At 43.9% G+C, this 15876-nt stretch overlaps 1 pseudogene; it reads right to left on the bottom strand.

Moving 5' to 3' along the window:
- Positions 1 to 3394: 3394 nt before the first annotated feature.
- Positions 3395 to 12839, bottom strand: LOC146992540 (uncharacterized; annotated as a pseudogene).
- Between the last annotated feature and the right edge of the window lie 3037 nt (positions 12840 to 15876).

Raw genomic sequence — 15876 nt, 5'->3', positions numbered from 1 at the left:
CTTCATTATGGCCAAGTCATGTGACTAGTAGTATTTAAGATGGCCTCTGATAGCTATCCTACTGTCTGACGAAGAGCTACATTGCGCGAAACGTACGTCACTACAATAAATTGACACTGAGTCCTGCAGAGTTGCGAGTGCTCTTGTTTTTTCTGTTTTTTCTATTTTGCTTATTACATAATGCACCAAATTATTAAATTTTTTTCATAAAAAAGTGTAACACCCGCAATATGTAATAAGTGATGCAAAATGTAACAACTTATTACAAAATGCGGCGAAGTTTATTACATATTGCGTTCAAGATTTTTATTACAAAATGCGGCAGATTATTACAAAATGCGGCGTTATTACATAATGACGTGAAGATTTATTACATTATTACATAATGCGTCATTATTACATAATGCGGCGTTACAAGGTCTCTTACTGTGACTCTGAGGGTCCAGGTTCAGGACTGAAGTTTGGTGGATCATCGTTGGACCAGTCACTCTTCATAGACAGACTCCTGGATACTGGAGACTCTGGTCTCAGTCTGTAGTCCTGACCCCTACAAACACAAACATGTTGTTATTCTGTGTCCGGTCTCCAGCTGTTGACCACCTGCCTCACATCAGCTCTAAAGAAGCAGAGTGAAGTGTAACCCACACCATCAGTGAACAGTGCACATCAGAATGCAGGTCTGTTAGTGACTCCCAGTATCTCTAAAAACAGACTGGGAGGTAGAGCCTTCAGTTACCGGGCTCCTTTACTGTGGAACCAGCTCTCTCCATGGGTCAGAGAGGCAGACACTCTAACTACATTTAAGTGTAGGTATTAAAGAACTATAATGTGGATAACTGTTGTGGGAATGGGACTCTTCACCCGTGAGCGTACTCCGGTCAGGGAATAAGGACACCGTTTTCCGTTTCAACTTCTTCTTTTATATGTAACGTTTTGCAGCAGGTAAGTACACACACGCACATTGTTTTTACACACCGACTCTGAGGACCCCGGAACACACAACATAGCTGCCCTGTAAACTGCCTAAGGACCCCAGAACTTAAAGTATAGCTGCCCCGTAAACTGCCTGACTCAAACACAGACTGAACTTAAAGGTGCATGACTAAAAGTATTGACCTATTCTAAATCAACAATATTATATCAATATCATCAATTATATTCAACAAATTAACAGATTAACTAGGGTATCTTTGCTCATCACAAAGGGAATTTATAACAGCCGCCCCCTAAATAGCATGGCTATTTTGAAACAAACATAAATTCCCACAACAACAGTCCTTTAACCAGGATTATCTTCAGGAAGAGCTGACAGCTGGACCAGCCGAGCCACTGGTCTCAGGTAAGTCTTCTCGCCAACTCTGACTTCAGCTGTCCGTATACATCCATCATCGCTTGCATTCAGCTTCACCACCCTCCCCATTGGCCAGTGAGCACGAGGAAGCTGAGGATCCACAATCATCACAACTGTGTCCAGGAGGAGATGATCTGTGTGTTGGCGCCACCTCTGGCGAGTTTGAAGAGAGGGTAAGTAGTTTCTGATGAACTGTGTCCAGAAGTGGTCGGCCATCATCTGGCAATGACGCCAGCGCCTCCTGGTGAGGGTGTCAGGAGCATAGGCGACTTGGGGGAGAGAGGCATCCTGCCGCCCCATCAACAACATACTGGGCGTCACTGGGTCTGGATCGGCCACATCTGAGGATACATATCCTAAAGGCTTGGCATTGAGGATGCCTTCCACCTCGATGAGGAGTGTGAGCAGAACCTCTTCCTGGAGCACTTGTGCACCTATGACCACTCGCAGGGATTTCTTGACTGACTGAATCGCACGCTCCCAGACACCACCAAAGTGGGGAGATGCTGGTGGGTTAAGACGGAACTTGATCTGTTTTTCTGCAAGCCGCTCCTTTAACTGTGGCTCCATCACTGCAAAGGCCTCCTTCAGCTCCTTATCTGCCCCTCGGAAGTTAGTCCCCTGGTCAGAGAGGACCTCAAAGGGGGTGCCTCTCCGCGCGATGAACCGTCTCAGTGCCAGGAGGAAAGCGTCTGTGTCGAGGCTGGTGAGAAGATCCAGATGTATACATCTCGTCGTGAGACATTTGAAAATGATCCCCCAGCGCTTTTCACTTCGCCTCCCGGCCTTGACCATGTACGGCCCGAAGCAGTCCACGCCTGTTGAGAAGAATGGAGGCTTAAGCAGCCGCGGACGGGCTGAGGGCAGGTCTGCCATCCTCGGCACCACTGGCTTCCCTCTCCACTTCATGCAACCGGCGCAAGCTCTCTGATGCTTCTTAATAGCCTGCCTTCCCCGCAGAATCCAGTAGTAGCGCCTCATCTCCGCAAACACCCTATCAGGCCCGGGGTGGTGTAGTTGAGCATCCATCTCTTTAATGAGGAGTGTGGTGACTGCATGACGTGGATCTAACAGTATTGGGTGAATGTCAGTGGGGCTAGAGCTGTCTAAACGGCGCAGGCGTCCTCCGACCCGTATAAGACCCATTGTGGGGTCTAATTCGGGAGCAAGCGTACTCAGCCTGCTGCTGGGGGGAACAGGCTTGCCGGCTCTGAGGCATCTGATTTCTTCAGAGAAGCAGTCTGCTTGGCTGGTCTTCAGCAGGTGGACTTCTGCGTCTCGGAGGTCACCCAGAGGTGAGGCAGGGTCGGCCGCCGCCCCATGAAGAGACTCCTGAGTAGCCTTGACCAGCTCTCTCCAGCTGCTGAATTGGGTGAGGTCTGGTATCTTGAGTGGTGAGCTTGTCTGTGTGAGAGCACAAAAAACACTGTGTTTTAACTCACCACTGTCCTCTGGCTCTGTGATGTTAGGACATGATGGCCATTCATCCGGTGAACGGCGAAGGAATGCTGGTCCCTGGATCCAACGACTTGGCGCTGCCAGCTCAGCTAACGTCTTGCCTCGTGTGAGATCGTCGGCTGGATTGTTAGCTGTATCCACATACCTCCAGGTGTGTGAGGCGGTCAATTCCTGGATCTCAGAGACCCGGGTTCCCACGAAGACCTTGAACCTGCATGACTGAGAGGTCAGCCAGGTGAGAACTGTCGTGGAGTCAGTCCATAGGAAGGTCTGGGCAATACGCAGGGTGAGCTCTTTGTGGATGAGGGAGGACAGCTGGGCTCCTGTCAGCGCTGCACAGAGCTCCAACCGTGGCATTGACTGCTGGCGTTTTGGGGCCACCCTAGACCTTGCCATGACGAATGAGACGTGGACAGTGTCATCACTTCTTGTGGTGAGGTACGCCACTGACCCGTATGCTTGCTCAGAGGAGTCACAGAAGACGTGGAGAGTGTACTCGGTGGTGTCAGTAGCAAGCTCCAATGGTGCATAGGTTCGAGGGATGGAGATGTTGGCCAGCTCGGGGAGTTCTCTCTCCCAGCTGGACTAGGCCTGCAGGATGTCAGGAGGGAGGTTCGGGTCGTCCCAGCTCCTCTTCTTTGCCCATAGTCTCTGGACAAGGACCTTGGCCCGTGTAGTGTACGGGATAATGATCCCGAGCGGATCATACTGTCGGGCGAGCACCTTATAGATGTACCGCATGGTTGGGGTCTCACTCTCTGGAGGTTTTGGCTTGTAGCCGAGCCGGTCAGATGGACAGTACCACCGCAGTCCGAGGGCCGGCTCCTGTGGATCGTTACTCTTCTCAGCCAGCCACAGCTCCGTGCTTTCAGATCGGGCACTGGAAGGCAAATGAGAGACAACACATGAGAAGTTACTTGCCCACTGTCGAATCTCGAATCCTCCCGAGGCCAGACATTGTCGCATCTTGTCCACCAGAAGCTTGGCTGACTCAGTCGTTGACAGGCTTTGAAGACAATTGTCCACGTAGAAAGACTGTTCGACGGACTGCAGGACGTCTTCATTTCCTGTAGCACATTCTTTGACATGTTTTTGCAGAGCAAATGTCGCGCAACATGGGCTGCTCGTGGTACCAAATGGCAACACTTGCCATTGGTAGACGTCAGGCTGTTTCTCCCTGTGGTGGCAAAAAATGTTGTTCCTTCAACAAAGTATTTAAAAAAGGATGAGTGGACACGTCAGCTGTCTTTCTTGAGTTTTAATAAAGGACATTCATGAATGGAGTCACACACGCAACCGAACAGGAGTACAGTCAGTGAGTGAGTGAGCTGAAGAAGTTTAGAGACACGCTATCTTATAGTAAAACAAAGCTTTGAACAGACAAAATATATGGCGCCCTGACAGCCATGCCTGGCTTTACCACCTGATAGTGAGAGTGGTAAATCCACAGGCACTGTGTCAAAGCGATCCTTCAGGTCCTGACCTCGGGCCTGCTCTGTGTGGATATTGCTTCCCCTGATAAGGCCACATAAATTGTCAGCACAGGAATGTTCACTCGAATAACATGTTTGTGCTCTAGTCTTAAAGCATACACTGGGTTATATCAAAATTTGCCATTACATTCCACCCTTTTTAGCATTCTTATGCTAAACCATAATAATAGGAAATTTTGTAATTATCTACCCCATGTTCTCTGTTTCCCTGCCCCGCACCAGCTAAACACTAGCGCACCCAGTCTCCAACTTGGGAGTTTACCGACCCCGGGCAGAGAAACACAGTCCACAGGAACAGATGAGCCAAAATCCCCCCCCTCACTTGACAAGAGGGGGGCAAAAGACTCATCTGTCCATCTGCACTCAATCTAAGAAAAGGGGAAAAACCTCGAATATGGTCCGTGTACGAAGTATAATTCAATTACGTTGTTCACTTCGTACCATGAGAAATGTCGTTTTTAGGGGTATTTCCTATTTCATTGACGTAAGACGTACAACCACGTACAACGCAATTCAGCGCACCAAAGTGCCCGCTTGTTCCTTCCTCCAACTTGTACAATGAAAATTGAAAAAGGAAGTCGAGAGCCGGAACCAGCCTTCAAAATAAAAGCTCCGCGTTTTGAAGCATGTTGGCTACAGCGCCGGACGATTTAAAATAAAAATAAAAACCCGAAACGAATTAAATACAAACTCACAACAAATCGCCTAAACGATTACCATTTCATAAATTATATAAAGTGATATTTCGGCTACTTCCCCCACAACTATCAGATCCCTGGGGATTTTCACAATAAGGGCACTGGATCACACTGAGATGCTGTCAACGACGTGAGGTGAGTGAGTCAAACTTTGTTGTGGTTGATGACTTCATCACTGCTTCACTCATGAAGTAGGTCACACGTTATGTTGTTTTTAATTTTTTCGACCTAACTTCTCCAACCAGTGTTTAAATTTGTTGACCTGTAGCTAACGGTTAGCTCCAGAAGATAATCAACGCTAGCAATGCTAATTGTTTACAGGTAAACTAGCTAGCGGTTGTAGCTAATAAACAGCTGTTGGATGCTAACGTAACGTTACGTCTTTTGTTATTATCAGCTCTTTATCTCCACCTTATTTGAATATTTTCTTCTCTATGTATGTGAGAAATGTCCTCATTTATGATAGAAGTGAACAAATACGCGCTTTTATTTATTTATTAAACGCTAGTTGTGTTCACAAATGTGTAACTTATTACCAGCATCATGTTTGTCCACGCAGACTACAGAGCAGTCTAAACTACGTCTAAATGTAATATGAAATGTCACGTGTGTCTCTATTTGACAGATGTGGGTCCACCGTGAGCTGATGCATGAACTCATCCTATGACAGCACCAGGATCAGCTTGAAACAGCCAGAGCTGGTAAGTTGAGAGTAACCAGTGAGCAGAGACCATCATTTACACACATTTAGGGCATTTTGATCGTCACAGTCATCATGACTCCTGTCGTCATTTCATCGATTTATAATGTTTAAAGTTTGAATTCAGAGGGGAATCTTCCCGTCTTCTTCTTTGTTGTGGTGCAGTTGTGTGGCAGCGTTATAGCGCCACGCCAGCTCCACACAGGCCTGGCACAATACTACAGTGTTTTGAGTCGTTTATATGCAGGTATTTATTGAAACGGTGGCGTGTTTACGGCAAACCTTTTCATAATGAACAAGACAAGGGTCGTTTTGGGAGAAGCTCCGTTTTCCTGTGTGCCTACTTTCTTCCACTGAGTGAGAATACGAGATCTGATTTAGCTATCCAACTATACTGTGGTCTGTAGTGCCACCTTGTGGAGTAGTATAAATAGTTCATGCAATGGTTACACAATACTTTTAATCGTGTGATTGTGAAGTATGGATTTCTGTAGTTTTGTCAATTGCTGTTAATGCATTCAGGTTATAATTCAAGTTTAGATGAAGCACAAACTTTACTAACAGACAGAAAAGGTAGCTAGAATCTCAGCAAAAATAGTATGTATCCAAGCTTAAAAATGTAATTGATTGATTTCAAAAAGGTCTGGAAAAATATATTTATTTGAAAAATTCATACATGGGAATAGGGCAAGCATCCTGTATAAAGTCATGGATGTGCTCCTACTTCCTTCTACTAAATTTAGATCAGGGGGTACCTGGACAGGTCGCAGTCTATCGCAGGGCTAACACATATATATACAGACAACCATTCACACGCTCATTCACACCTATGGGCAATTTAGTGGTAGCTCTGAACCATTTTATAGCTACACTGCTATAGGCTTAAACTGCTGGGGGACACATCACGTTACATGGATCCCTCTCTCCTCTCCTCTCCTCTCCTCTCCTCTCCTCTCCTCTCCTCTCCTCTCCTCTCCTCTCCTCTCCTCTCCTCACATTTTGAACTGTCACTATCATTATCTGTTGCACTTTGTAGTTTGGCCTTGGTGTCTCGCACTCTCTCTGTGTTTCCACAGATCCACCGGAGCTCCATCTCTGCACCAACTGCCGCCTGCATCAACCGCCGCCTGCATCACCCCGTACCCCCCTCTTTTCCCCTGCTGTTAAACCGGCCTGCCCTCCCTTCCTACGATCCAGTCTACCATCCAGTCCTCCCATTATGCTGGCCTGCTCTCCCTGCCTCCCTTGTCTACCAGAAGCTTCCTTCATCAGCTGTTGTTAACATTTCCATGTTTCTCACATTCTCTGTTGTAAACTGTTTTCTTGTCTATAACAACATCTATTGCACATCTGTCCGTCCTGGGTGAGGGATCCCTCCTCTGTTGCTCACCCTGAGGTTTCATCTATTTTTCCCTGTTAAAAGGGTTTTCCATGGAGTTTTTCCTCAGTGGATGTGAGGGTCTAAGGATAGAGGATGTTGTTATGATGTCATGTGAAGCCCTTTGAGACAAACTGTTTGTAAAAACGGGCTATACAAATCAAATTGCCTTGCCTTGCCATCCTACCTCACTGACCTTGTTGGACCATCACACCCCTCCCACTGCCTCCGCTCCTCCTCCCAGGACCAAGCACAAAACCTGGGGTTACAAAGCCTTCTCCATCACTGGGGTTACAAAGCCTTCTCCATCGCTGGCCCCTCCCTTTTGAACTTTCTCCCCAACACATCTGTGACTGTACAGACTGAAATGCTTTCAAATCATTGCTCAAAACCCACCTTTTCAAACTTGCTTTTAACTGTATTTCACTGTTCATGTGTTGATCATTTTCTTTGTTGTATTTATTTCATGTATTATATTATCTTGTTTGTTTTACTATATAAAGGCGACTTTGAGTAAGTAAATACAATGTATTGTCGTTATTATTCATCAGTGATTGACACAGTGCTTCAGACAAGAGGGCATTTGAGGTTGTTAGGTCAGAAGAAACAATCATAGTGTCAAGCTACCCATCTACTGCAGAGTTTGCACAAGATTGCTGTTTGTCAAGAGCAAAAGCATTGTTAGAGACTCCTCTCACCTCTTGAACAGCCTGTCCCAACTCCTTCCATCAGGTCAGAGATATTGCAGTCAGAGATGCAGGACTCTTAGACTCTAGACACAGTATGTAAAGTGTCTGATGACAATAAAGAGAACCTTGACTTTAACCTCAACACATCCTTACTTAATTCTTCTGTAATGAAAAAGTTCCAGACAGGCACCACATGGTTGACAGCATGACAACCAATATCTGAAACATTTGTAAAAACAGAAATAAGAAACCCAATACATTTCGAGTGTACAGCAATAAAAGTAAATTTTAGTGCACTGAAAAGTACATTGATTCATTGTTGTATGTAAACACTGCCTTTTAATTTACTGGATGATGATAAGAGAAGAGGTGGTTATTCTTTGTCCAGGGCACAGATGAAACGTGCACAGTAGCTCATACTGGTCACAGAAAGAGAAGTCATCATAAGTCATGGTGGTATTTTTGTTGTTTGTTTTCATCAGGGATGGTGTACACAACATGGCCTAACTCTTGTCAGTAAAAAAAAAATTGTGAAGATATTACTTGTGCAATTGTCCCCTTTCTTGCCACACTCAAAAGCCTATCATGATGTCTGCAATAACTGGTGGGAGCTATAAAATATCCACCAACTGGAAGAAATAGTGTGTTGTAGGATGTGTACATACTGCTATTTAACTAAATGAAATACTTTTACAGTAGTTGATGTATAGTAGTTGTAGAAAAGCCCCACCTCCTTCCACCCCACATTCTTTGAGTGCAGAGTCCTGGAGCTCATTTAGGCTGCCAGCTCACCTGTGTGAGGCCTTGTGCCCTGACTGCACTGAGAGACTGAGAACAAAGGAGCTGGCTGGCCTCATCCTTATCCCCCCTCATCCCCAATTGTTGAGCTGTGTATATGATGTAAGTTATCTATTTCTGCTCTACACACCTACTGTAGTATATTTTATAGTTAAAGAATATCAATGCTAATTTCACATTCTACCTTTTAAATTTAAGATGAGTTTGCTTAGATTAAGTATCATTTTGTTCAGTTGCTAATTAACCCTGAAGTTTGAGTTGTGTGGATTAATATTTTGTTGTTCTTTCATTTCTCCTTTTCTATCAGAAAGCAACCAGCTTGACAATAAATACCAATGAACTGGATCCTCAGTGTTTGTGCCTTGTTTTAAACAGCAAGCCATTGTGTTGGTCCTCTCCACCCACAAGTCAATATTTTACAGTAGTACTCTAAATGTATTACATTATACAACAAGTAGTTCCGACCAAGCAATCTGATTGGTCAATAAGACATTTAGAACGTGCTCAAATCAGCATTACAGCACGGCTGACTCATCACTGAAAATATTACTTCGCCGTGTCATGTTGTTTACACATCTCCATGGCAACATGGACTTTTCCCCCTTTTATTTTGAAAAACGTCATTTATTACTCGTGAAAATAAATCACAAACTACACTGACCTCCTGTAGGTTGTTCCTGACAGCTGCCAAAGTCACATTTATAGAACAATTATTTTATTTTATTTTTTGTTAATATATTGTAAACTTCCCCGTTACAGCCGAGAGGATTGTCTCCCTCCCATGTGTGTAAGTTAACGTTACAAAGTCGGAGAGACACGAGTTGTGATCGCGGTGAATATGTTTTTTAAAATATGGCCTGGAGCTGAATATTTCATTGGATAAAACGGAGGTGATTACCTGTATGTTTCTCTCTCTCTCTCTCTCTCTCGCTTGCGCCTTTTGGGCTTTTAAATAATCTGGAGTAATCGTTTGGCTTTCTCTATCAGCTGTGTCGGCGACACGGCGCTATAACTTCATTTACATGCAGAGTTTGCGGTTGTAGAAGCTACATATGTGAAAGGAAAAAAACGGCATCTTTGTTATAACTTGGGCGAGTTTGTGCAGTGTTGATTTAGTTCAGGAAAGTCCGAGACCGCGTTAAAACATGAACGTCAGCTCAGAGTTCACTCATCTGGGACTAGAAAATCATTTCTGTTGCTAGGTCGTTACTAAGGTTCGGACTATTTGCTGTAGAGGTGAACTAGGTTCCATTACACATAGGAGTCTACTGACGTGACTGATTGTGTTTCAGTTATTAGTCAGACCCCATTTATTTCCATGGAAACGGGAAGCACACTCGCAAAAAATTTTAAATTTTGAGAGCAAAACGTCCATCAACATGAATATTTATTTAATTATACGCTTTATTTTGTTGGTAATTGTTGTATAATCGCAATATTACCCGAGAGGGTGTGCTTAAACGTAATTTGAGCACTTCGGTGATGCTTGCGGACCTCGGCGCAAGCGCCTCGGTCCTGACCGCATCACCGTCGTGCTCAAATGACGTTAAAGCACACCCTCTCGGGTAATATTGCTTAAATAAGTGACTAGATGCTAAGGGATTTGAAGAATAAGTCTGTAATACAGCCTGTCTCAGTGCACGTCAGTGAGGTTAGGACAGACAGCAAAGTTTCATGCTTCATTGTCATGAAAAAACATCAGTACAGTGCAGTTAATAAACACATCAGAGTCAGGTTCTGAACTTCCGACATTTAATTACTTCATTCAAAAACAATAGAACACAATTGGAAAAACAGAACTCAAATAGTTTCAAAGAATAACAAAAAGAAAAAAGACTCAAGGGCACCTAATTATACTGGTTTCAAAGAAACAAAAACAAGAAAAAAATAATTTAAAAAAAAACTCAAGGGCCCCTAATTACGTCCATGGCCTCCGACAGGCCCTCCACAGCCACCGTAGTCTCACCGCCGATTGGTGCCCGGCACTTCGGGCACACACCATCCCTCGTCATGAGGACATTCAGGCAGCTGCCGCAGCCTTCTCAGCTGTAATGACAACAACACAACTGTCAACAAATTACACCTTTAAATTTCACCTTTGCTTTAAGGAAATATTAACATTATCTCAACTACTACCAGAATTAAAATGTTAGGCTATTGTAATATATTGTATGTTTCTCACTTTACCTAGAAACACGGATGAGACACTCAACAGCATCCTGCAATGGCCCATGGCTGTTGTTCACAGTGCTGTCAAACAGTACTGTGATGTCCCCAAAAGCCTCTGCAAAACGTTCATTTGCTTGTATTCTCTGTTCTACAGAGGCAAATGGATCCGTTCCAAAGATTGAAACGCGCGTCAGTGATGCTCCTCTCTCTGCGTCGTAAAGGTCAGCTGCTTCAGTGGCTGAAGGAACCACCTCTTAGGCCAGCTTTACTGGACAGCCACATGAGGCCAACACATTAGGGATCCCTCGGCCTGAAAAATATATGGGCACATATTAAGATTACTGTCACAAGGAAAAGAATCCAGGCTAGTGAGGTGCCGAGAGGTAATAATTTAACACCTGGAACTCTGTGAGCATTCCATGACTCCACAAAGCGGTTCATACCGACACTGGCAACCTGGCATGCCAAGGTGGAGACACAGAATTTTGTGGTCTGGTCATTCATATTAATGACCTCTTGGTCCATCATATGAGTCAGGCAGGCCTTGATTGGGTAATTGACCCGATTATTTACCTATAAAACAGTGCATGAAAGTGATATTTTAGCAAATAGTTCACACAAAGCTGCTCATAAAAATTTCTTAATAATATTGTACTTGTGAAGTGAAGGCTTTCATACTCACAAACAGAGGGAAAAACTACTGTGTCAAAATACAAACCTCTGGCCAAATCCTCTCAACACGATGGTTCTGAGAGTGAACAAGAAAAAATTATGTGTAAGTCTATAAACATGAGGGACAAGCATCTAGAATGATTGCAAGAGCTAGCATATTGTACATTACAACATCAGGAATTTCTCTTTACTAATGTCGATGGTGTCCGGAGAAATGGTGGTCGGTCAACTCTGTATCTGTGTCCTGCCAGTTTTTCCTGCATGAAGACGCACAGGTTGAACTCAGTCCCGCAGTCTGTACGGAGTTGATCCCAAAGTCCTTGATCAAGCACTGCTTGCCTTTTTAGAATGACAAAAAAAAACAAAAAAACATTGACAATGCAATGATTTCTTTTATCCAAACAAGTTTTAAATGGGTCACATTGTATTCCTGACACCCTGTCCTAAAAATTTTCAATTAAATAAAATTAAAGTGGAGACATTCAAATGTTACTTATTGATACTGTCAGGGTTGGGGAAGCAGGAGGACCCAAATGCAGACGCCAAAGTTCAAAGTAACAAAAACTATTTATTTCAAATAACCAAACGTAAAACAACACAGGGATACAAAGTCCAAACAAAGGGAACAAAAACACAAAGTAGCAACTGAAAAGTCAACAGGCCTAAGTCCTGGACACAAAAGTCTCAAAGTAGCAAAGGAATACAACTCAAGGACAGAAAACTAGAGTTGCAAGTAGCAAGACATGGAACAGGACAGCACAGTGACGGTGAAGAATGAACCAACAAGAGACAAAGGGAAACACAGAGGTTATACACACACACACACACACACACACACACACACACACACACACACACACACACACACACACACACACACACACACACACACACACACACACACACGGGGAAATGAGACACAGGTGGTGCAATTACAGGTGAGACACATGAGGTAATCAAACAGGAGGGAGAACACAGGAAGACAAGACAGGAACTTCAAAATAAAACAGGAAACAACTCAACACAAAGAAACAGACACCAAGACCAGACACAGAGACACAGACCATGACAGATACAGACTCACTGATCTTGGCAAAACAACATGTTCAAGACATTATTTGCTGCATACCTGTAAACTTTCTCATAAATGGTTAAATTGTTCTTGATTGGCATGGTGGAATGGCCAACGACCTTTCCACTAAAACCATCTACTGCCACAACGTGAGTGACCCCAAACATGACCATTTTCTCATTTTGGTCCATGTGGAGTTTCTGCCCGCAGTACTCAGCATTATATGGCGTCGGATTCAGGTTTCGGGCACCCTAAAAAGAAATATTATTCAGATCAGAAATAACAATAAAAGAGTTCATTCATTCATCCCTAAGTTATCCCATATAATAGATATTCTGGCATACTTGTTGGCGAGCTTCATGTTGTCGAGGACGAACAGCTTTTAAAACTGCTCCCACTCGCCCTTCACTAGCATTTGTGCCTCTTGAAGACAGGCACCCTGTCATCATTTTCCTCCCAAACATTGGCCCAACCTAGACAAACAAGAGCACATTGGGGTTAGAAATAAATAAAAGTTCCCTGGTCAAGATGTCAGTGTGGATTTTTCCTACTTTATCATTGAGCTAAAGTCATAATAATAATAATAATAATAATTGAATTAATAATAATGCAATTTCATTGTATTTTAATGCAGTGACAATATAAATGCCACTTATTCTATCTTAATAATAGCCTAATACGAGAAAGAACTAATAACAATGGTAATAATGACAACAGCAACACCAATATTAATTTGTATTTGTTATTATTTACAACTGTTGTTATAGTTGATGATGTTGTTCTTCGGTTTCTATGGGAACGGGCAGAATTTGTGAAAAAAACCAACAACAAAAAAAAACAGTCATCACTCACCTGTTGCACGGCTTCTTCCACAGCAACTTCAAGTTGTGGGGTTGTGGTCTTGCCCCATGTTTTGTGCACCAGTCCATAGTGCTGACAAAATTTCTTTAAGTTGGCAATACTGCCGCCCCTCTGCATACCTATTGACGTGAGACTTAACGAAATCTCCTCATAAGATTTTCCGTTATTCTTCATACATTTAATCATCTCGTAATGAGGGTCTAAACTTGGGAAACTCATCGTTGAAATAGGCGCGTTTTCATCCGTTTTTTCCCCGGGAAAAGGAACTTGCGTCAACCGCAATACTCCAACGTAACCAGCAGATGGCGTAGGCGCGCACCACACTACCGAAGGCTTTATAAGCTTGGGCTGACACAAATCGCGGTCTTTTCGGCGCTTGTGTGAGAAGCATAGACTGAAGTGAAGCGATGGAGAGTGAACGATACACCCTAACAAGGAGGCAGAAGACCCTAATGGTCCGAGTGATGGATATGACGGTCACGAACATATCTCGCATCTTTCAGGTGGAGTATCATGTAGTTTCAGTTAATTTAATATGAAAAATGTTACCACTAACACTAGCTAGCTTCAGTTTTGTATGTAGCCACTGGGTTTTTGCATTTAAGTTTATGTTTAAATAAATAAATATTAACAAAAATGTCGATATTTTCCTTTCATTGCTGCATTGTATAGCTGCTACCAGATAGCATCTACCTACAGGAAAGGGACAGTGGGGCTGCCGTTTTCCCACTGGATGATTATTTTGCCCATGTGGACCTAAGCCCCGGTGCCATATATCTGGTAGAGGGCCAGGAACGGGCATCGACCGTGCCCGCACCCACACCACCCGGTGGGGTCGCATTTCAGTTCCCCCCGGGCCCTCAGGCTACACAGTCCCGCCCTCCTCCACCTCCACCTAAAAAGAAATATTCAAGGTAATATATATAAAAAAAGTTTTTAATACACACTCAGGGCCGGATTTACTAAGATCCCAGATAACGGGCGCTATATTGTTTGCGCCCGCTATAATATTGCGAGTTTGGTTAGTGCACGCAAAACAGGTGATCTACTAAGAGTAACCCGCTAAATGAAAACACGTGCAAACCGCAATATGTAAATGAGGGTTTTGCGCGTCGTAATCGTTTCCGCCATGGAGAGTGTGGACAGAGAGCTGGACGGACGAAGGGACAGAATGACATTTGATCCGATGCATAGGCTACAATGACAGCATGTGTGTTCATCTCTCTCGCGCTCTGTTTAGATAAATAAACACAAATCGCTACAGGGCCCAACTCGTCATATAGTGACGAACAGGCAGCAGCTGCAGCGACAATCACACACCTGTAATATGTGTGTGTGTGTGTGTGCCGCCCATGATCGAGTGGATTAATAGAGAGCTCAGGTGGGACACACGGATCTAAACGCTCTGACCACTGACCACAGGGATCAAAGATGGGTGAAGGCAGCGGTGACGTGTCTCAGTCCGGGACCGGGACTGAGAGACAGAGCTGAGCAGCCAGGTGAGAGGAGAGGAAAGGAGAGGAGAGGAGCGCACTGCAAGACAGACGTGCCCCGTGCGTAACGGCGCGTAAAAGACTTTTAACATGGCTGAAAAACTATTACAGAATTACCCAGACGTGAGGAAATGCAGAGATGTAAGATCACGGGGCTCTGACAGGTATCAAATCAATAAACGCATACGTTTTGGCAAAGTTGTATCAGTTAGTACATGGTTTTCAGACGTGGTGAATAAAGACGCAAAAACAGCCACCGCAATCTCTTCCTGGTTTGGTAAATCACATTGCGTGCGTTAAATAAATCTATTTGCATCTACTCCTCCCAGTATTTTGCACGTTCTGGCTGCAACGCCCATATTTACATATTCATCAAGGCAAACACGTTAAATGGATCGCACGTGCTATTCTGCCCGTGTGAGGGACGCAATCCTCGGTGCGTCCGGTTAGTAGATCAGGTTCCACATGTGTTTGCGCGTGCAATCACGTTTGCACACGTTTTAATACACGCAAACCTTTAGTGAATCCGGCCCTCAATGTAGTTAATAGTTTTGTCAACAGATAGATGTTTAGATTATAACAAGATCGTATTATGGTTAAATTTCCATTTGTCATTAAATGTTAGATTGTCACAATAGTCAAATACCGGTATATAAGAATAGAAGTGATTAATCAGAAATGCATTGACAGTTCTAACCTTTAAATTTACATTACCTACCTGTGTGTGACTGGGGTGTCTTCTGTTTGTCACTGTTTCAGACCCATTGTTGTAGCCCAACTACTCGATGGAGTTGTAAATGTCCACAGCAGTGTTACTAATGTGGCATTTACTGAGGACCAGGCAAACATTGAAACCATGGCCACTGTGGTAAAAGCAGCTATGAATATTGAGGGCGATGTTGTCCTCACAGACGGCAGTGGGCGGAGGATCCTGGCCTCCCCAGGGACATCTGGTAAGTTATTAATATTATTATTGTTATTACTACTCTAAAAAAAAGATATGATTGTATGGGAGTACTAAGAATGTAGATGATGTAGTATGAG

Source organism: Trachurus japonicus, chromosome 1, assembly GCF_045865225.1.
Source record: "Trachurus japonicus isolate A0001 chromosome 1, Traja_1.0".
Taxonomy (NCBI): Eukaryota; Metazoa; Chordata; class Actinopteri; order Carangiformes; family Carangidae; genus Trachurus; species Trachurus japonicus.
The sequence above is the reverse complement of the archived record's forward strand: the minus strand, read 5'-3'. Positions and strand labels throughout refer to the sequence as shown.